Raw genomic sequence first — 23937 nt, 5'->3', positions numbered from 1 at the left:
GCACGTTCTTACGTAAACACCCCGTACAATGACAAAAAAAATGCGACATAGTGTACTATGTTTCAGCCTGTACTAGTTGGACAGGAGAAGTTCATTTTGCCACTCATTCCTGTGATGTAAACTGAAGACCGTGGCTGCAAACTGTGGTGGGGGACAGTGGATGGGAAACCGAGTTATCGCATGTAAAACATGTTACGTGGTATGATTTAGTCGTATTAATTCATGCTAGGACGATAAACCGAGAAATGGCAGCTCTATTTGTGAAGATGTGTGTATGTAAACAATGGTAAGTGCGAAAATCGTGGTTGCCGGTAATATTGACGTATGCAGTGTTCGTGCCAGGAATTTTTTTTTTTTTTTCAAATCCGAGGATGATGTGTTTCGCAAACGCACTTTAAAAGTTGTTGCTAATCAGGTAAATGTCAATAATCATTTAAGTAAATAAGCTATTGTAAGTTATGTCCATTACCACAGTTTATGTGGATTTATGTGACACTGTGATGGCAGAAACAGTAAGGGCTAGCCTTAACATTATTTACATGCTGTAGTAAAATTTATTTTATGTTATGCTGAATCGTACATGAAGTTTTGAAAGTGTTGCGGTTTATTATTATAAAAATCTGTTATGCAAGTCTTAGTATCGTAAACTGGAACTATGCGATCGTTTTAAATTTGTAATTTAGAAAGATTTCACAGTAATGATTCGTTCAAAAAAATGTTCAAATGTGTGTGAAATCTTATGGGACTTAACTGCTAAGGTCATCAGTCCCTAAGTCTACACACTACTTAACCTAAATTATCCTAAGGAGAAACACACACACCCATGCCCAAGGGAGGACTTGAACCTCCGCCGGGATCAGCCGCACAATCCATGACTGCAGCGCCTCAGACCGCTCGGCTAAAATGATTCGTCAACTAACTCAGCAAGTAAACGGTGCACTCAGTTTTCAAGTAAACAAAGTTGAGCAGCCATTGAAGTGATTTTAAGAATCAAATTTTCGATAGAATTTACGATTCTAAAAATATATCATTACTCTAGAAATATTTAAAAACAATGATTTAGTCCAATAGAAAGGTCACAATGGATGCACTTGAAATATCTCATTTATGAGATTTTATTAAAACTTTACTGCGTAATTTCTCAAAACAACCAATATATCCCTTGTCATTGTTTTCATCTGGCGTTTCCAATTGACTGAGTGAACTACTTGCATCTGTATCTGAGGGTTTTGTTCGATATATGTTTCATCAACCCTGTCCGCGACCTTTATTTTTGTACTAGTAGCTGAAAAACCTGGCACTGCCCGCAATGTTTGTGACGTCATATCTACTGAACTATTTGTAGTACCATGATATACTTATGTAGCTGCATTTAGCAGAGTATTTGGACACTGCCTGCGAAATTTATTGCGAATGTAGTTGGTAGCACAGAAGTAATACATTTAAACGGCATGCGTGATGCTGCAAAATTTTTACACTTCGCGCTGCTTATGATATCATTACTCCTGAACTATGGTGAATAGGTGGTTCTTACCCCCACAGCGATTGTTGTTTGACAGTAAGGGATACGTGCACCAAGTTTGATTGAAATCGACCTGCTGATTTAGGAGGAGATGTGGAAAACACACACACACACACACACACACACACACACACACACACAAACACATACACACACAACGCGCGCGCGCATATCCGCCTACTTAGCTCAATGGTAACATGTTTTCAGCGGGCCTGGGTTCGATTTCCGGCAGGGTTGGAGATTTTCTCCGTTCGTGGACTGGATGTTGGTTGTCCTCATTATCACTGACGAGCAAGTCGCCCAATATGGCGTCACCTGCAATAAGCCTTGCACCTGGCCCACGAACTTTCCCGGATGGGGCCTCCCGGCAACAATGCCACATATACCCGGGGCGGTTGATAGATCGACAACCGGGCGCCTCCCCAGGTGGTGATTTTTTTTTTCACAAGCTGTGGAGCGCCTCCACGCCCACACCGGCTTGATGGCCAACTCAAAAGGTCTACTGCCACCTCTGCATAAGGGTTAGTTTTCACTAAAGTGAGGAGTCGCAGGATGTGGGTGCTGCGATGTTTGCGTACATCTGGTTAAGGTTAACCATTAATAAGCGCTCATCTGGAGATAGACTGGGTCGAAAGTCGAACGAAGGGTAGCGGTTTGAAGGGTAGAGGAAAAAAAGTGCCAAGGCAAGCGCCAAGGGAAAAAAAACTTCTGCGATAGTTAGGTCGGGTAGTAAGAGCAGATCGGATGTCTTGCTGCCTGCAATAGGTCATGCAAAGGTAGGCTTTGTTGGTAGTGGGTATCATGCATGTCGATACCTTTGAAGGTGGCTGATAGGGGAATGCCTCCTAGATATAGGGGGTACCGAGGAAATGAAATACTCGGGGCGGACCAAAACTATCAGTAGCGTCTGTTCCTACAGTGGGCGGCTACAAAAGGCGTCTGTATCACATGTTAGTGGTGGCCTCAACTATCCTCCTGGTCTGGAAAATCAAGCTGTACTCGGCGACACGCCACAAATCCAACCACTAAACATCATGGTGTAACAACGAGAAAAATCTCACTACCCCGGGCCCCAGACAATAGACTGGAACAGTCGTGAGCATCGGATTCCGGGAGCTAACGGGTACCATGAGAAGAATCGGAGTTTCTCAAACTCCCTCAAGGCAAAACAGAATCACTACATCGCAACGCTCAACGTGAACACACTACTCAAGACGGGCTAGATGAAACAGCTCACAGGTACTTTAGACAGGTTGAAGATCAAAATTTGCGCACTACAGGAAACCAGATCCCCAGATGAAGACCATTTCAACACAGGGAACCACAGAATATACAAGGGGAAACCATCGACACACAAGAAGAACCTCAGGCTCTGTGGCACAGGATTCGCAGTACACAGGACGATCACAGACACAGTAACGGACTTCACATCGCCTAACGAAAGAATCAACACACTGACAATTAAGTCGGCAAACAGGGCACACACGATCATAAACGCACACGGAGCTACAAATGACCACAGCAGGAAGGACCCAGACGCCACTGGAGATTTTTGGACAGCAATGGAGGAGACAATCAAGAAAATACCTACACAGCGAACTAAAATTATTCTAGGAGACTTCAACGCAAAACCAGGAAAAGAACAAAAATACAGCCACATTACCACATTACAGGAAGATACACACCACACCGTGACACAAACTTAAATGGGAGACACCTGACAGAATTCTGCGAGATCCATGGCCTCAAAGTCATGACAACAAACTTCAAGAAACCCATACAAAAATCAATCACATGGAAACTCCCAAATGGCAAGATAAAATTACAGATCGCCCTCGTTATAATACAAAGAGAAGCACGGAGAGAAATCCAGAAAATCAACACATGAAAGGGTTTCTTTGACTCGGATCACCACCTACTACAGATAAAGGCACGCCTAATCTCTAAGAGGAAACAACAGAAAACTAAGATCATTAGACCACACTCAGAATGTCTAGCACCCAACCGAGAGAAAATACTGGAGAAAATTAGGATAGGAACAACGCAGAACTGGGAGGTGCTATCAGGAAAGCTTCAAATGGCTCTGAGCACTATGGGACTCAACTGCTGTGGTCATAAGTCCCCTAGAACTTAGAACTACTTAAACCTAACTAACCTAAGGACATCACACACATCCATGCCCGAGGCAGGATTCGAACCTGCGACCGTAGCGAAAGCTTCAAGAAGCCATGAAATTAGCAGTAGCACTGAGAACCAGGAAACATCACTGGTGGAACCACACATGTGACCTAGCAATCGAAAGACGTTTCAGTATATGGAAGAATTTCAATAGTGACAAGATACCAGAAAACTGCCAAGAATTTCTCAAAACACAGAATCAGACAAGTAAAATTATCCGTAAAGAGAAAAGAAACTACGGCAATCAGAAACTAGAAGAGATAGAAGCAGATTTCACAAGGAACAACACGAGGAATTTCTACAGGACGTTCAGCGAAAACATGATGAAATACCAAGCACCGAACATCTGCTTTAGGAGACCGGACGGTACACTGGAGACCAATACCAAGAACAGCTGTAACCTCCTAGCGAAGTAATTCAAGAAACTCGTAAATGCAGAATCACCAACAGACAAACTGCACACAGAGAAACCCTCACCAAACCCAGATAGCGAACCGTCATTGATAGGAGAAGTAAGAGAAATCATCAAGTACCTCAAGAACAATGGAGCATCAGGAGAGGATGGACTCATCGTGGAATTCAGGCAGCTACAAGACCCGGATCTCACAGAACACATACACAACATCATGAAACAGATATGGGAAACAGCAGAGATACCGAAAAAATGGCGCACAGCACTGATACACCCTCTACACAACAAAGGGGATAAGTCGGGCCCAAAAAACTCTAGGGGCATCTCACTGTTACCTGTCACATATAAGGTCCTTTCGAAAGCACTGCTAAATAGATTAGAGAAGTAAACAGATCACCTAATTGGTGAATACCAGGCTGGCTTTCGTAAACACAGATCGTGCACTGAACAGATGTGGAACCTTAGGATGATACTGAAACACAAACAGAACAGAACCCTCACCTTCGTCGACTTCAAGAAGGCGTAAGAATAGACAGAGAAACCCTCTTTAAAATCCTGAAAGACTACAGAGTAGATAGGAAGACACTAACCATAATTCAGCAAACACTGAAGGGAAATTCTGTGGAGAGGCCTCGGGACAATTCGAAATCAGAACAGGAGTCAGGCAGGGCGACGGCCTCTCGCCATTGCTGTTCAACATAGCACTGGACAGAATAGTGATGGAATGGGAAAAGACACAGAAAGGAGTCCTGTTAGGAAAACTAAGAGTCAAGTGCCTAGCGTTCACAGACTATTTAGCCATCGGAACGGTACGAAAACAGAAACAATAAGAGCCATAGAGGAACTACACGAAATCGCAGCCAAGACTGGACTACAGATATTGCACGAGAAAACACAGTTCATGGGCACCCAAGAACACCCATCACTACACGCAAGATATGGGACAATACACAGAACAGAAAATTTCAAGTACCTAGGAGAAACAATACAGATTACAGGAAGAAACAAGATATCTAATGAGGAGAGAAGAGCGAAACTAGAGAAGCCCTACAAACTGACTTGGAATCAGTACAATAAGAAAGCTATCGCACGAAAGGCCAAGCTACGACACTATGAGACGGTGGGGCTACCAGAAGCACTATACACAGCCGAGACCACAGTAGCACAAGGACAGACACGAATCAAACAGATAGAGAAGACGGAACGAAAACCACTCAAGAAAATATTCCGGACGACTCAGAAAAACGGGGTATGAATAAAGAGGCCAGCGGAAGAACTATATGAACACACAGAGAAAATAACAGACCTAATCAGGAAACGAAGACTACAGTTTTACGGACACCTCAGCAGAATGGCACCACATAGGATAACGAGACAGATCTTTCACTGGGTTAGCACAAGGAAAAACAATAAATAGATGAATGAAGTAAGAAATGACATGGAACAACTCAACATCACTCAGGAAACAATACAAAACAAAACACTCATTAGAACCTGATCAGAAGAAACAGACTACAGGAGACACCACACAACAAACGGACACAATGGACCGGACAGAGACGACAAAACAAAGCCAGAGGATGAAGGAACACTGGGCAAACAGGAAAAAAGAGAAGAGAACACAGGACCTAAAGTGGGCAGAAGAACGGAAGCAGAAACACAGGGCATGAATGAGGGGAGTTTGGGCAGAACGTAAAGAGAAAACAATAGGGAAATGGACATTAAGTTTAGTCTAAATGCGCTCTTCAAGGGCATAACATTCGATTCTCTCCAACCCTTCTTAACTTCCATTTGTAGCTTGATCACAGTGGTTAGTTAGAGACCAAAGTACGAGAGCAGGCTGATGACTGGGTCACGGTCAGGACAGGAAAGAGTACGACTGGCCCCAATTTTACAATATAAGTTGGCAGCATAGCAGTGTTTCAGACCATCTTTGGGATTATGTAGATGATGTTATTCCGACTGTCGGACGATATGCTCGTGTACCATAGATTCCACACATTAACATGAATAATCGTGTGGTCTCTCTTTTTACAACGATGTTAAAGATTGCGCGGGAATTTGATCCACCTTTTCCACTTTGATCGCAAGTCTGTCAAAGCTTTGCTAAGCTCCTGACACTGACACTGGATCCTGGATGTCCTCTAAATCGACAGGTATAAATAGTGCTCTGAAATACACAAACTTTAGTTTTCCGGAAGCTAAAGCGTTGTATAATGTGTTGAAGCAGGCCAGTATGGAACACAGTGAAGCAAGTGTGGTCACGCGCTGCCCATTGCGGCCGTGTCGGCGCCGTGTTTGTCCGCTTGTCTGGCTGCCGGTTGACGCACCCCTCCCTGGGGAGAGCGCGGACGCAGCTTCCATCCCCCTCCCGGCAGGTGCATTAAGCGGCGGCGCGCTTGCCTTTCACGACAAGTGTTTGCTGGCGGTCGTCCGCGGCGCCAGCACTGAAACCGCCCTCGTCTGTACGCGGCGGTCCCTGGAATCACTACAGCTGCGATACATTTAACGGCGCTAGTGACCTGATCAGAATGGGGTGTTTGACTGTTTTCTGGAAATCGTCTTAAACGGTTAATTATCGTTTTATTCTGACAACATGCCCTTTTCTTGATGAATTACGGTATTTTAAAAAATGGAAAGGAAATTAAAATAATTTGAGAGCATGTTAAAACGTTATATTTGAGTCATGTGATGCCTGTGACGTCACAGGCTAGCACGCTGCTGCTACTACTGCGTAAAGTTCGTTAACAGTGATACCTTGTTTTGCACTTTATGTTCAGGAAAATGAGCCACAAACACATCAATGAAAACTCTAGAAAGATTGTTTTTGAATGTTCCAAAGAATGAGAAGATGTGTAAAATTTGATTGCAACTCGCTCATAGAGATCGAACTTCTGTGAGGATCATTTTAACATAGTAACCATGCCAGGTAGGCACATTATCACTTCTAGCGTAATAGAGTGCTGGACTGTTAATACAATGTTTCATGACACGGGTCCACCTTGGAAACAATTTTTTTCTTTTTCCTTCATGTTCTCTACGCTTAATACTATTGCCTTCTTAAGTTTACTTTATTTATAATACAGTTACGTAAGAACTTTTGATTCTATGCCATATTACATTTCAATATCTATTTTCATTTATTAGCTCCATTTTACGGCAGATCAATTTGAGATGAATCACAAGGATGGTGTTAAGAAACCGTATTTCCTGCCTGATTAGATCTTATTCTGAAGAATCTGAGAAACCATTTAACAATGTCCGACCAGCTGTGTGGCTGGATTGAAGAGTTTTTAGCAAACAGAACACAGCATGCTGTTCTCAATGGAGAGACGTCTACAGACGTTAAAGTAACCTCTGGCGTACCACAGGGGAATGTTATGGGACCATTGCTTTTCACAATTTATGTAAATGGCCTAGTAGATAGTGTCGGAAGTTGATGTGGCTTTTCGCGGATGATGTAGCATTAGAAAATTGCAGCGAAATTCAGGAAAATCTGCAGCGGGTAGGCACTTGGTGCAGGGAGTGGCAACTGACCATTAACATAGACAAATGTAATGTATTGCGAATACATAGAAAGAAGGATCCTTTATTGTATGATTATATGATAGCGGAACAAACACTGGTAGCCGTTACTTCTGTAAAATATCTGGGAGTATACGTGCGGAACGATTTGAAGTCGAATCATCATATAAAATTAATTATTGGTAAGGCGGGTACCAGGTTGAGATTCATTGGGAGAGTCCTTAGAAAATGGAGTCCATCAACAAAGGAGGTGGCTTACAAAACACTCGTTCGACCTATACTTGAGTATTGCTCATAGGTGTGGGATGCGTACCAGGTCGGGTTGACAGAGGAGATACAGAAGATCCAAAGAAGAGCGGCTCGTTTCGTCACTGGGTTATATTTAGCAAACTCAAGTGGCAGACTCTGCAAGAGAGGCGCTCTGCATCGCGGTGTAGCTTGCTGTCCAGGTTTCGAGAGGATGCGTTTCTGGATGAGGTATCGAATATATTGCTTCCCCCTGCTTATACCTCCCGAGGAGATCACGAATGTAAAATTAGAGAGATTCGAGCGCGCACGGAGGCTTTCCGGCAGTCGTTCTTCCCGCGAACCATACGCGACTGGAACAGGAAAGGGAGGTAATGACAGTGGCACGTAAAGTGCCCTCCACCACACACCGTCGGGTGGCTTGCAGAGTATAAATGTAGATGTAGATGTAGACCACATTATTATTCGCGAAAAAAGTCGTTGAAGACAATAATTGGCCACTGCCAACTGTCTCCATTGAGCCCGTTGTAAAGCTGTACCATTTTGACAAATAGAAAAATTGAACACTTCTTGGAACTCACTAGGAAATTTAATAACACCAAGGAATTTCGATGAAATGAAAGTTGGGTCCGCTTAAGCGCTTTTAAATCACAGTGTTTCAGCAGGAGTTAAGTATGCAATAGGGCAAGAGATGCTGTAGGGTTCTGCTCTGTCAACTGTATGTTTTATGATGTTATTACGCGGCTGAAAATTGAAAACTGGGAAAGAGGTACCTGGAAAACAGCAGTAGTTGTGGCAACAAACTCGGTAATTAGCAATTTGAATTCTCTTCTGAGTGAAAAAGTGTTCACATGTTTTACTGCGCAGGCTTTCACAAGTTCCCTGGAAAACGTTTTCAGCATGGTCCGATAAAATAATGTAGTTCAAGATTCCTTCAGTTTTAAGGCGTTTCGGCTAGTTATTGCTGTGTCACAATACAGCCGTCTCCGTCGCTGTGCAATGCAGTTTTCACGTTCTTATCTCCGGAACATAAAAACGTAATTTTTTGAAGTACCGAGAGACCATAAGCACATCCAGTTTCGGAAAGTGTCCACCATTAGCTTTCACAACATTCCTTTCCATTGTTACTTAAAAATTGTAAATGCGTTTTCCATCACCAAATAACTAAACTGTTTGCAGAAGAAGTACGGAAAAACACAAGTAACTTCGGCTAACACTTCTATAACACACGTATAGCTTCATCTTATTCCTAGCATGTAACGGCACCAGAGTTTCAGCATATAACAGAACGGTTTCGATCACGTGACCAAATCTTGACCTTAAATACTATCTGAATGTTATAACAAATCAGAGTAACAACAAACTGAACTACTATATTTCTAACATAGGATAGTAGCCTATTCTAACTATTTGTGACTGGACTCTTTAGTTTCTGAAGATGCAGCTCATACACATGGATGTGTTTTATATAGAGAATAAGAAGACTTAGCGACCTTTAATCATTTATAAACAACATCAGCATATTGGGTGTAAAATAAAAAATAAAACAACTCATGTAACGTCCAAAACGGAACACCAGTCGACTTAACTACATACATGCAAACTCAACAAAATTTTAAGTATTTTATTTCACAAATATTACTCATACGGAAAACAATACACGGTGAAGAAAAATTATGAACTGGTAAATATGATTAAAGAATTAGTACATGGGAGAATAGTTAGTCTGTAGCGCTAGACAAGGCTTATTTGTATGCCAACTTTCCGATGTACAATACTATAGTGGTTATTAAATACAACCTATTGGGATACGAGGAACTAAGTAAGGCAGAGATTTGCGGATAATTACTTCCGCTTTTAATGACAGATCTTGACATATAAAGATGGATTAGCTATGAACAACTTTCTGCCAGCATTTTTTTAATATTTCAGAAAGAAATCATTTGATAATGAATGTCAGCTTTTAACGAGAAATAAAGGTTACTATAAAAATAAGGAACAATTTGTTGATATCTGATATGAGCAGTAATGAATTAAATGGTTTAATTGAGATTTTTAATAGGATACCATGCATACTAAGTTCACATTGAATAAGACCTGAAGAGTAAGATTAATATTCTAAATATCATAGTAATTAAAGAATCTGCAGCATGTTTTTCTCAGCTTTTAGAAAATCACAGTGTCTGGTAATATATAATTCACAATGTAGAGTGTTACCCCACTGTTGCTCAATCAGTCAATTAAATTAGTTACCTATAGATGATCAAAAAAATTGAAAGAAATGTGTATTTTGAGATCACTGGCACCTGACTCAGGTTTAGAAGAATAGTTAAGACAGGTGCTGAATAAAACGCGTTTGGCAGTCAATAGGGGATGCTTGAAGCCTTCAGTGAATACCGTGGCTTCTTATTATTTAACGATCTCTCACAAAACCCAAGGAATGCTGGTCGTATCTAAAGGTTGTTAGTGACACCGCAGTTAGTGCCAGACACTCATGAAATAGACCTACTCTGAAACGGAGAGTAGCAAAGGAAAAGCAGAAACGCTTAACTCGGTTTTCATATGTAGCTTTACAAAGGAAAACCAGGGATACTGCCCCTCAGTAGTTCTCACACCAGAGCAAAGATGAGTAATATAAATATTGGTATCAGTGGAGTTGAGAAAAGCTGAAATCGCTAAAATTCAATGAAGCTGCAGGGTCCGACGGAATCCCAATTAGACTCTATACCAAACTTGCGGCTGAATTAGCCCCTCTATTAACCGTAATCTACTTTAGATCCCTCCAACAAAAATCCATGCCTTGTAACTGGAAGAAAGCACAAGTCACAGCTATCTACAAGATAGCCAATACACCCAATTTTTGAACCTTTCCCATTGTATGCAAATATCACTCGATGGTGGAATAGTGACAGCTCATCACATTTGCCACTATTCGAGTACACTGTCGTGTATTATTGTGGAATATGGGTTTAAACGATCTTCATCAAACCCCGAAGTCTTCCTGAACGTGGAGAGCCCCCAGTGTCAAAACGACCCACCTTAAAACGAGCAAACCATTTTCTTTCAGTTCTCTGCCAAATGGCACTATCCCCATACACGACAAAAATGTTTCTGGCTGCCTCTCCTGCTGTCACATCTCTACTGAATTCAAAGAGAAGAATATGTCGGAAATATTCTGATTTCTCCAATTGGCACTCCAATTCCTAGCGTCCATACCACCACTGACTATCTCCATACGACAAAATGACAATATGTAAACTCAGGTATCAACAGCGAACTACAAATAAAAAAATGACAATCGACAAATAAACCCACAGCATCTGGAATAGCTACATGCAAAACAAAAACGATTTATTATGGATTTCATCTACTAGGCTGATATGTCTTCATGTACATCCATACTTAGCAAACCACTGTGAAGTGCATGGCAGAGGGTACTCCCTATTGTACCAGCTGTTAGGGCTTCTTTCCGTTCCATTCAGATATGTAGTGCGGGAAGAATGTTTAAATGCCTCTGTGCGTGTTGTAATCAACATAATTTTGTCCTAAAAATCCCCGTGGGAGCGTTATGCAGAGGGTTATAGTATATTCCTTGGGTTATGATTTACAGCTGGTTCTTGAAACTTTGTATGTAGGCTTTCTCTAACTTCAAGTGTCTGCCAATTCAGTTCTTTCCTCATCACAGTGACACTCTTCCGCGGGTCGAACAAGCCTGTGAACAGTTGTCTTGATCTTCTCTGTATTCACTCAATATCTCCCTTATACCTATTTGGTGCGGGTCCCACATACTTGAGAAATAGTTTAGCATGGATAGCACGAGTTATTTGTTAGAGTGATTGCAGTTCCTCAGTATCCTATCAATAAACTGAAGTATTCCACTTGCTTTACGTTTGTGATCGTTCCATTTCATATTCTTACACGGTGACTCTCAGATATTTGTAAGAGTTGAATAATCCAGTTTTGAATCATTGGTAACATAGTCGTAGGATACTACGTTTTTTGGTATTTTGACGTGCTCAGTGTTACATACTTAACGTTTAAAGCGAGTTGCTGTGTTTTCCACTTTGAAATCTTTTCAAGATCCGACTGAATATCTATGTAGCTCTCTTTTTTTTACTGTACTTTATTATAGATAAATGCATCACGTGCGAGAAGTCTGAGACGACTATTAATATTGTCTGCAAGGTCATTCGCATAACAGCAAGGCTCGCACACACTTCCCTGGGGAACACCCGAAGTTATTTCTGCATCAGCCGATGAGTCTCCATCCAAGATAAAACGCTGTGTCCTCTCTACGAAGAAATCTTCAGTTCAGTCACAAAATCTGCTTGATACCCGACAAGATTGTACTGAGTCAAATTATTTTAGGAAATAGAGGAACACTGCATTTAATTAACTGTCTTGATCCATGGCTTTCAGGGTGTAACGTGAGAAAAGTGTGAACTGATTTCATATGAACGATGCTTTCAGAATCCATGCTGGAGATTATTCTGTTCGAGATACCTCATAAGTTTTAAGATTCCGCAGAAGTTGCACACTACAAAAACTACTCAGAACTACTAAGAAAAGTTATTAAAACATCAAGAAAGATGAATATTATGTGAGAAATCTGTGTTTTTAGAACAGATTTAGGACTACATTGTATGCAGTGAAACGAAGGACGAAAGACCAAAGAACATCACTGCTGAATTAATCATATAAATGATGAGTCACAGGTAGCAAATGTGTTTAATAATCATTTATTCAGCATAGTAGAAAATATCAGAACAATCGATCAAAAGAAAATTACGGCAGTGTGTCGAAAAAGCAACTCTCATAAAATTCAGTCGTATGAATGTCTTACAAGCATCTCTCTCCGAAACTAACAAAACTGTGTATTCCCTCAAAAATAAAAGCTAATCTGAATTTGGTGGTGTTTCCAAAGAGTACTACATATTTGTCGCCAGACAACAGGCTTTGTCTTATCTGAAATCTGTAATACATCACTGACATGTGGCATTTTTTCAGAGAGATTGAAATTTGCCATTGTTAAACCCCTTTATAAGAAAGGTGATATGTGATACGTCAATGACTATCAACCTTTTTCTCTGCTGAAATCGTTTGCCAAACTTTTTGAGAAGATGACATATTCTAAAAAAAGTGTCTCACCTGAGCGATAATAATATCATCAGTAAATCACAGTTTAGATCTCAGAAGAGTTGCTCTAGTGATAAAGCCATTTACACATTCACTTATCAAACTTTACAGGCACTAAATGATATAATAACACCAACTGGTATTTTTTGCGACCTATATCCCGCATTTGGCTGTGTGAATCAAAATATTCCCCTGGATAAACTGTGGTTTTACAGAATTGGTGATATACCCAACCAACAGATAATGTCATATCTAACCAAAAGAATTCAACAACTGTGATCTGGAGAGATTATTCTGACTGAGGAGAAACTATGTATGGCTTTCCTCAAGGCTCAATCTTCGGTCTGACATTGTTCCTCATACATGCAAACGATCTTCTGCCTAACATACAGCAAGCAGAATTAGTTATTTTTGTGGATGGCACCAGTACGTTATCAGTCCAAGCACACATACAGCAACAGGAGAAATGGTAATCAATGTTCTTAAAAGTCTCATTGACTGGTTTTCTGTGAATTGTCTCACTCTCAGTTTTAAAAATATACAAAATATTCAGTGCTGAACATCTAGAGTTACTACACCAATCATCTGTAAGACACGTTCATCAAATAAAAGGATGAGAATTTAAACTAGGAAGAGCTGATTTTGGAACTCCTAATACGACTTAGTTAAGCCACATTTGCACTCAGAATTATTGAAAATAATATTGAAAATAAATTGGCATGTTTTGTTTATTTTTATTCAATAATATCATATGGAATAATGTTCCAGGGTAACTCATGTTTAAGAAAGAAAGTCTTCATTGCTCGAAAAAGTGCTTCAAGAATAACATGTAGTGTACACCCACAATCATCTTGCAGACATCTGTTTAAGGAGTTGGTCATTCTGACTACTGCTTCGCAGTATTTATTCCATTGTGAACTTCGTTGTAAATAAACCCTTATCGTTAGAAAGGAATAATGTTCTGCACAGTTACAATATGAGGAGAAAAAATGGCATTCATTACTTCACAGTAAGGTTGTCATTAGCACAAAAAGAGCTGAACAGTGCCACAGCTGAAATTTTTGATCACTTGCTCAATCATATGAAGTTTCTGACAGACAGCAAAGTAAAATTTGAAAACAAACTGAAAATGTTTCTCCTTGACCACCCCTTCTATTCTGTAGCTGAATATCTATTATTGTAATGTGTAAAAGGTGATGGGCAGATATTTGCACGATCTGTTAGAGCCATGCCGGTAAGATGCCTGTCATCTCGACTGCTAGTGATAAGAGGCCGTTGGGATCCAGCACGGCGTTCCGTATTACCCTCCTGAACCCACCGATTCCATATTCTGCTAACATTCTTTGGATATCGACCAACGCGAGCAGCAATGTCGCGATACGATAAAACGCAATCGCGATAGGCTACAATCCGACCTTTATCAAAGTCGGAAACGTGATGGTACGCATTTCTCCTCCTTACAGGAGGCATCACAACAAAGTTTCACCAGGCAACGCCAGTCAACTGCTGTTTGTGTATGAGAAATCGGATGGAAACTTTCCTCACGTCAGTACGTTGTACGTGTCGCCTCCGCCGCGAACCTTGTGTGAATGCTCTGAAAAGCTAATCATTTGCATATCACAGCATCTTCTTCCTGTAGGTTAAATTTCGCGTCTGTAGCACGTCATCTTCGTGATGTAGCAATTTTAATGGTCAGTAGTGTATAAAGAATGTAGCAACCAGTCGCGGAAACATAATTTATTTATCTTGTTGCAAATCGATTTTGACTGATACCACTCATCATCGGTGCATTTTTCTAACCGATACATGGCATAAGTAGAAGTACTGTCCTTGGCAGATTTCTATCATTATATACACTCCTGGAAATGGAAAAAAGAACACATTGACACCGGTGTGTCAGACCCACCATACTTGCTCCGGACACTGCGAGAGGGCTGCACAAGCAATGATCACACGCACGGCACAGCGGACACACCAGGAACCGCGGTGTTGGCCGTCGAATGGCGCTAGCTGCGCAGCATCTGTGCACCGCCGCCGTCAGTGTCAGCCAGTTTGTCGTGGCATACGGAGCTCCATCGCAGTCTTTAACACTGGTAGCATGCCGCGACAGCGTGGACGTGAACCGTATGTGCAGTTGACGGACTTTGAGCGAGGGCGTATAGTGGGCATGCGGGAGGCCGGGTGGACGTACCGCCGAATTGCTCAACACGTGGGGCGTGAGGTCTCCACAGTACATCGATGTTGTCGCCAGTGGTCGGCGGAAGGTGCACGTGCCCGTCGACCTGGGACCGGACCGCAGCGACGCACGGATGCACGCCAAGACCGTAGGATCCTACGCAGTGCCGTAGGGGACCGCACCGCCACTTCCCAGCAAATTAGGGACACTGTTGCTCCTGGGGTATCGGCGAGGACCATTCGCAACCGTCTCCATGAAGCTGGGCTACGGTCCCGCACACCGTTAGGCCGTCTTCCGCTCACGCCCCAACATCGTGCAGCCCGCCTCCAGTGGTGTCGCGACAGGCGTGAATGGAGGGACGAATGGAGACGTGTCGTCTTCAGCGATGAGAGTCGCTTCTGCCTTGGTGCCAATGATGGTCGTATGCGTGTTTGGCGCCGTGCAGGTGAGTGCCACAATCAGGACTGCATACGACCGAGGCACACAGGGCCAACACCCGGCATCATGGTGTGGGGAGCGATCTCCTACACTGGCCGTACACCACTGGTGATCGTCGAGGGGACACTGAATAGTGCACGGTACATCCAAACCGTCATCGAACCCATCGTTCTACCATTCCTAGACCGGCAAGGGAACTTGCTGTTCCAACAGGACAATGCACGTCCGCATGTATCCCGTGCCACCCAACGTGCTCTAGAAGGTGTAAGTCAACTACCCTGGCCAGCAAGATCTCCGGATCTGTCCCCCATTGAGCATGTTTGGGACTGGATGAAGCGTCGTCTCACACGGTCTGCACGTCCAGCACGAACGCTGGTCCAACTGAGGCGCCAGGTGGAAATGGCATGGCAAGCCGTTCCACAGGACTACATCCAGCATCTCTACGATCGTCTCCATGGGAGAATAGCAGCCTGCATTGCTGCGAAAGGTGGATATACACTGTACTAGTGCCGACATTGTGCATGCTCTGTTGGCTGTGTCTATGTGCCTGTGGTTCTGTCAGTGTGATCATGTGATGTATCTGACCCCAGGAATGTGTCAATAAAGTTTCCCCTTCCTGGGACAATGAATTCACGGTGTTCTTATTTCAATTTCCAGGAGTGTATAAATGAACTGATGATGACTGATTTCAGTTGAAATCGATTTGCAACAAGATAAATAAATTATGTTTCCGCGACTGGTTGCTACATTCTTTATAATTTTAATGTATCTCTGTTTATACGTAACTGATTTGTATCCAAAAAATAGGCCAGTTGCGAGTAGGACTCGCACACTGAAGGTTCTGTACCAACTTAATTATGCATAAACAAACCACCCATTCCGAGAATCGAGAATCTCGACCAATGTTGCCTGTTATCGACATAGATACTGGCAAAATATCAGTCCCAGGGATTCTAAGATTTTCAAGAATGTTTTAATTTCAGTAAAATACACTGAAGGCCAAATAAACTGGTATAGGCGTTCGTATTCAAATACAGAGATACGTAAACAGGCAGAATACGGCGCTCCGATCGGCAATGCCTATTTAAGACAAGTGTATGGAGCAGTTGTTAGATCGGTGACTGCTGCTACAATGGCAGGCTATCAAGATTTAAACGAGTTTGAAAGTGGTGTTACAGTAGGCGCACGACGATGGGACAAAGCATCTCCGAGGTAGTGACGAGGTGGGGATTTTCCCGCACGAGCATTTCACGAGTGTACCGTGAATATCAGGAATCAGGTAAAACATCAAATCTCGAATGTTGCTGCAGCCGGAAAAAGAGTCTATAAGAACTGGACCAATGACGACTGAAGAGAATCTTTCATCGTGACAAAAGTGCAACTCTTCCGTAACTTCCTGCAGATTTCGAAGCCGAAAGCCCACTCGTGTACCCTTGATGACTGCATGAGACAAAGCTTTACGCCTCGTCTGGGCCCATCAACACCGACATTGGGCTGTTGACGACGAGAAACATGTTGACTGGATGGACGAGTCTCGTTTCAAACTGTATCGAGCGGATGGACATGTATGGGCATGGAGACAACCTAATGAATCGATGGACCCTGCATGTCCTCAAGGGACTGTTCAAGCTGGTGGAGGCTCTGTAATGGTGTGGGGCGTGTGCAGTTGGAGTGATATAGGATCCCTGATATGTCTAGACACGACTCTGTCAGGTGACATGGACACAAGCATCCCGTCTGATCACATGCATCCACTCATATCCATTGTGCATTCCGACGGACACGGGCAATTCCAGCAGGACAATGCGACGCCACACACGCCCAGAATTGCTACAGAGTAGCTCCAGGAACACTCTTCTTAGTTTAAGCACTTTCGCTGACCATCTAACTCCTCAGACATGAACATTATTGAGCATATATGGGATGTCTTGCCACTGTTCTTATCAGAAGAGTATTTTTTTTTTTTTTTTTTTTTTGGAAATTTGTGGTACGTTGCTATGGGACTGAACTGCTGAGGTCATAGGTCCCTAAGCTTAAAAACTACTTAATCTAACTTAAACTAACTTACTCTAAGGACAACACACACACATGCCCCTGAGAGGTCTCCAACTTCTGAAGGGTGGAGCCGCGCGAACTGTGCCAAGGCGCCCTAGACCGCGCGACTTCAGCGCACAGCCAGAAGGGATGTCCATCCCCTCGTACTCTTACGGATTTATGGACAGCCCTGCTGGATTCATGGCGTCAGTTCCCTCCAGCGGTATTTCTGACATTAATCGAGTCCATGCCACGTGGCGTTGAGGCACTTCTGCGTGCTCGTGGGGACCGTACATGATATTAGGCGGGTGTAGCAGTTTCTTTGGCTCTTCAGTGTAAATGTGGCGTGAAGTCGTGGAGGAGGCAAACTAGTCTGCGAATGCTCATGATAGATAAATTCCGAACTGCGTCACCTGAGAAGTAGAGTTATTCCTTGCGTGATGTTTGACTGTTATCATTGTGACCCAGTCAGCTTCAGTGTAGAACAACTGATTGTTTTAATTTTAAGTTGGACGTAGGATAACAAATGACAAAAGAAATATTGCTTTCATGTGATATGGATACAACTCAACCGTTTTTGGATTTTTGTTTTTGGTTGTGCTGTGAAACCTTCCTTTTTTGCCAAATTTCATGATTCTAGGCTAACGGGAAGTACCCTGCAGGTTTTGATGAGTGAGTTAGCGAGTATTAAAATATGTGACATAATGGGCCGTATCTGTTGATAGTATTTACTTAGAAGCTTCAATGTTTTACACTGCCAAGGGCCACAGACCAGTATGTTTCGTAAATTTAAACTTGACCCGTCCACCCGTCCCTGAGAAAAAGAGTTTTTAACAGCCAAACAAAGAGACAGACAGACAGAAGGACAACGAAGCGATCCTGTAAAGGTTCTGTTTATACCAACTGAGGAACGAAATCTTAAAAACTGTCAAGGTATTCTGATACCACAGAACTATGCTGCTCACTGCCCCAACGAAAAATAATGAGACAAATCAGAAAAAAAATACTTTATTAGGAATGTTTTAAGTGAAACATCAGAAAACAGCCTTGTTCTAAGTGTCGGTAAGAATGTCGATTTATTTACGCAAATAGCGCCGTTACCGGTTTGGAAGCGACAGGTTCAACTTCAGGCGGCAGTTAATGTTTATATTACTGTTGTCTTTCTGTACATTAATTGCTTGTTTTTTTCTGGACAGTAATAATATTATTAAGAGCTGCTGCTTGCTGTTTTCTTCTTTGCAAAAGTCGGTTCGTATTTTGTATGCAGCCCTGCTCTCAAAACTGAGTTTTTTACAGAATAGTAGCAGGAAGACAGTTTTTGTTCCGAGAACCATTAATGCTACGGCACTACATTTTATTTGCGATGGTACAAGTACGGAAGTACAGCATTAGATTTTTATCTTGGAGAACTATAGTCGACAAAAACCGATTCTCACATATTTTGAATTTCTAAAGTCGTTAACGAAACACAACTTTGCAAAAAGATCATCCTTTAACGCATTTTTGAAAGACTCTCTCTGTAGTTTGGCACCTGGATCATTTCTGGGGGCACACAACAGATGATCGTGAATACGGTAGTATTTAAAACGCGTTCTGTAAGAAAAAGGTATTTAGAACGTTTTCCATTTCCATCAACCTGTTGTTTCGAATATTTCGTTAACTGCTTTTTCAGATAGGGGACTGGTAGTACTTTTTATATCTATGCTTACAGTCGGGGAGACTAGTCTGTGGTACCGACACCTCAGTAGCGTCGTTCCGTTGCTAGGCGACAGCAGGAAGCCGGCCAAAGCCGGAGCGCGCTCGAACAGGTAGCACGAGCCACGCTGCTGCGGCTGCAGGACAAACAAGCGTGTGTGCTTAGCGTGACAGCGAGCTCCAAGCGCGTAAGTGGTGCTATCTTTTAGCTTTGCTTAACTGGAAGTCTAGTTCGTAGTTTTCATAGTTTCCGGCGTTTTTAGTGTTCATTCACCTCTGCTTCATTTCAAACCATGTCCAGTGTGACGTGTGTGGCAATCCCAATGTGTAACGTGTAACACAGGGAAAAAAGCGTACCGCGCGGGATTAGCCGAGCGGTCGAAGACGCTGCAGTTATGGACTGTGCGGCTGGTCCCAGCGGAGGTTCGAGTCCTCCCTCGGGCATGGGTGTGTGTGTTTGTCCTTAGGATAATTTAGGTGGAATAGTGTGTAAGCTTAGGAACTGATGACCTTAGCATTTAAGTTCCGTAAGATTTCACACGCAGTTGAACAGTTGGAAAAAAGCGTACCTCGCAGCCAATCCCACGAATTCTTTACTTAGCTTAGTGAGTTAGTGTCTTGAGAAAGAAAACGAAGAAGGTGACCCATATTTCTTGTTGTCCAGGTTGTAAATAGGGCTGCTAGAGCTTTTAAAGTAAACAAAAACACCGTCGTAACAGTAAGGAAAGAACAACACAACACAATATATGTTGCGATGAGAATGGAAAGACAAGGCTGTCAGACACCAGAAAAAAACGGCCGTTGAAGAAGCAACTGAGAGTTTTCGAAGATTTTAAGCCGCGCGGGATTAGACGAGCGGTCTAGGGCGCTGCACTCATGGATTGTGCAGCTGGTCCCGGCGGAGGTTCGAGTCCTCCATCGGTCATGGGTGTGTGTGTTTGTCCTTAGGATAATTTAGGATAAGTAGTGTGTAAGCTTAGGAACTGATGACCTTAGCAGTTAAGTCCCATAAGATTTCACACTCATTTGAACATTTGAAGATTTTCAAGAAGCTGCTATTCGTTGTCTTTTATATAACAGCATTGCCTGACTGAAAAAACATGAAACACCACAAGACATTGTTGGATGTGAACGTAACCTCGTGGACATATACTCCATCGGCAGGTATGTTAATGGTTATAGTTGCAATTCTCTGTGGCATTTAGATCGGCCACCAGATTAAATTAGTGTTCTTCGTGTTCGGTGTTGTTACCAGGACAGGTAGGTGCGTAAGTGGCATCAACAGCTTCAGATGTTGAGTTATAACTGTGGTGTCACCGCCAGACACCACACTTGCTAGGTGGTAGCTTTAAATCGGCCGCGGTCCATTAGTACATGTCGGACCCGCGTGTCGCCACTGTCAGTAATTGCAGACCGAGCGCCACCACACGGCAGGTCTAGAGAGACGTACTAGGACTCGCCCCAGTTGTACGACGACGTTGCTAGCGACTACACTGACGAAGCCTTTCTCTCATTTGCCGAGAGATAGTTAGAATAGCCTTCAGCTAAGTCCATGGCTACGACCTAGCAAGGCGCCATTAACCATATCTAGAGAGAGTTTCACTTGTATCATCAAGAATGCTGTATAAACATGATGGATTAAAGTTAAGTATTACAGAAGCTACGTACTTTTCTTTATAGCATTCATTACGTATCCTGTTTCAGACCTCAGCAAGCCTGCTTGAATTTAACGCGTGCATTTCGGCTACTTCCGAGTGGCGTGGGTGTCTTGATACGCCACAACAATAACTATTAAGAACACAGAGGTGCCGCGTACTTGTTTGAAACAGCTTTGTCAGCACATGAGAGAGTTCGTAAGGAGCCTCATTGGGGTTTTACATTTGGCCGGCTGTTCGATCGTGCAACATCCAGATCTGTGGAGTTAGACGAAACTGCTGTATGATTAAATGAGAATGTGAGGGCAGGCGTGCTTTTAGTCAGTCATCCGGTTGACCACTCCTGACCGCCGCAAGCGAGGGTCGCCCTATTACGCACCAACCACATCGTACCCCCTCCACATCTGCGCCTGCTATCCGATATCAAGTCATCCCGCACTACTGGTCAAGGAGTGGCAGCTATCGGGCTAGTACACTACCGTCCTACAACACATACCGCTATCTTTGGGATGATGTCCAACTAGGAAACATTGACTGTTGGAGAGTGGCTCGCTGTGTAGCACCCCTCTGCACTGCCCTAGATGACCGTTGCCGACGAGCAAAGCGACGACGTGGGGACACGTACCTGGGGAGATCTCCCATTCCTTCAATGTTTTGGAGAGGCAAAGCGATGTGAAACGTCCCCTTAGAAAAATTATACAAGACTGTGCTTAAACTGACACACAATATTTTTAGCGCAACGCAATCTGACTTTCAAAAATCCCTACAAAAGAATGGCCCTGACTAACTTTAACCTATACCTTTCACAAATCACTTACCTCACAAAAATCTTCGTTACTGGAACTACTGCAATACAGCGAGCGCCACTACTGCCAGCTAAATAAAAGATTCAAACTACTGAAGGCACTATCTACTGATAGGCATAGTTAGCAAATGAAAGATTTTTGTAGAGAACAAACAATGTATTTACCGTAATAGTGTTGAAAAAGCATAATATACATAGCAGTTCATAATATCCATTCTGTACTCAAAAATCCGCCATCTCATTTCCCACATCCACCACTGCTGGCGCCTCACCTCCAACTGCGCAACGCTACGCGTTGTTCACATCCAGCTGCCGCTGCCCAACACTACAATGGCAGACAACAATGCAAACTAGCCACAGACTGCACACAGCACAGCCAGTGATTTTCGTACAGAGCGCTACGTAACGTTGCCAATAAGAAAATATAAACAGCCTACTTACATAGCCTCCATGCTCCCCACAAAAAATTTTACAAATTATAATGATTTGATAAAATTTTTCATAATTACAATAACAAAGATATCAAATGCAAACACTTATTAATACAATGGTGGTCAAAAGCTAAAATTTTCTCACAGTCCATAAAGACAGTCCTGATCATTCATCACAGTAAAACTGCCGTTTCTTTTATCAAAGTCTGAGCAGTAAAAGACAATGCACACGGAAGTAGTGGATTTCCATGCAGTCTTGAAGAAGTAGTGTTGTCCTTCCAACTGAAAGACAGTGCTGACTCTTGACATGCTGACAGGTAATGGGCCGCAACAGAGCAAACCCACAGCAGAGTCATTCGACGTTTTGAAGAAGATTGGTAGGTAGGTCATCACAGAGTAGACCCACTGTAGTCCTGGTAGAGGTGACGGTATTGGCGGGCCACCAGAGGTGCAGACCCACTGCAGTCCTCGTAGAAAGTGTGGACAGGCCCACTGTAGTCCTGGTAGAGATGGCCAGCAGCCATCTGTTGTGACTGTGCGGGTGCACAATCACCATTGAAGAGTCTTGCAGTTAATATAGCAAGTCCATAATCACCACTTGTGCACTCACAAAGTTTTTGGAATTGTCCTTAGAACCAGCAATGCTGTTATCCAGTCCCTTGCTGAATTAGTAACACACGTGCAAACACTAACAGTCCCAACTTCTCACATATTGTGCATTACTATGACCAACAGAAACGTGTGCAGTGAAATGAATGCTTACAAGTTACTTAATTTGATGAACTGGTGTCAATTACAATGTTATAACATGAGAATACAATTACAAAGGTACAAAATACATAATTAAAGAACATAACAATACAGATAACATTTGTAGTACAGGCATTACAACAGAATAGAAATAAACATATACATCAGTGTTACAGGAATTATGACATAAGTAAATACATAAAAGATCAGAATAATTTTTGAAACATCAACTTTACACATGAGAATTAAAACAAAACAGAATAAATAATGTCTAAACATCTTTACAAAGAAAATAACATATTATTAATGCCAATTATATTTGAGGATAACAGTATTCTTCATCATAGTGAATGTAGCTTAGTATTAGAAGAAGAAAAAATTCTATGAAACTACACAGAGACAGGAAGAAAACAAATACACAAGGGTACACAAACACATAGTGGGATTACACAAAAGGAAAGGACAGGGTTCGTTTTCAGTGTAACATTTGGTACTGCAGTCCAACCCAAAACTTCATTCCATATGTCGTCCCTCTTATTTCAACATTTGCTCCAGCCAAAAAAACTTCCTATCCAAGCATGCTTTCTGTATTCTGTTCACATCCTCTTTCAAAAATAGTTTTTCTCCACTGTGCACTACTTTTTTGGCCAAACTATTTTCTTATAGCTTCTTAATGCATTTCTTCCAATTCATCATAGTTAGTTTCTTATATAGTCTACCCCTTCTTAAGCTAACTTAAATCTACTGAGCTCAGATGCTAAACTAAGGGACGAGGCAATGCAGCTACACAAAACAATTAACACAAACAGCAATGCAAGCAGCAGTAAATCTAAATTAACAGATAAAATGCAAAATTACAACTAATATGAGCCAATGTGCAGCAACAAGAAAAATAAATCAGTAGTAAAACTGGCTTAACAGCGTAATACAAAGT

This window comes from Schistocerca cancellata, chromosome 7, assembly GCF_023864275.1.
Source record: "Schistocerca cancellata isolate TAMUIC-IGC-003103 chromosome 7, iqSchCanc2.1, whole genome shotgun sequence".
Classification (NCBI taxonomy): Eukaryota; Metazoa; Arthropoda; class Insecta; order Orthoptera; family Acrididae; genus Schistocerca; species Schistocerca cancellata.
The sequence above is the reverse complement of the archived record's forward strand: the minus strand, read 5'-3'. Positions refer to the sequence as shown.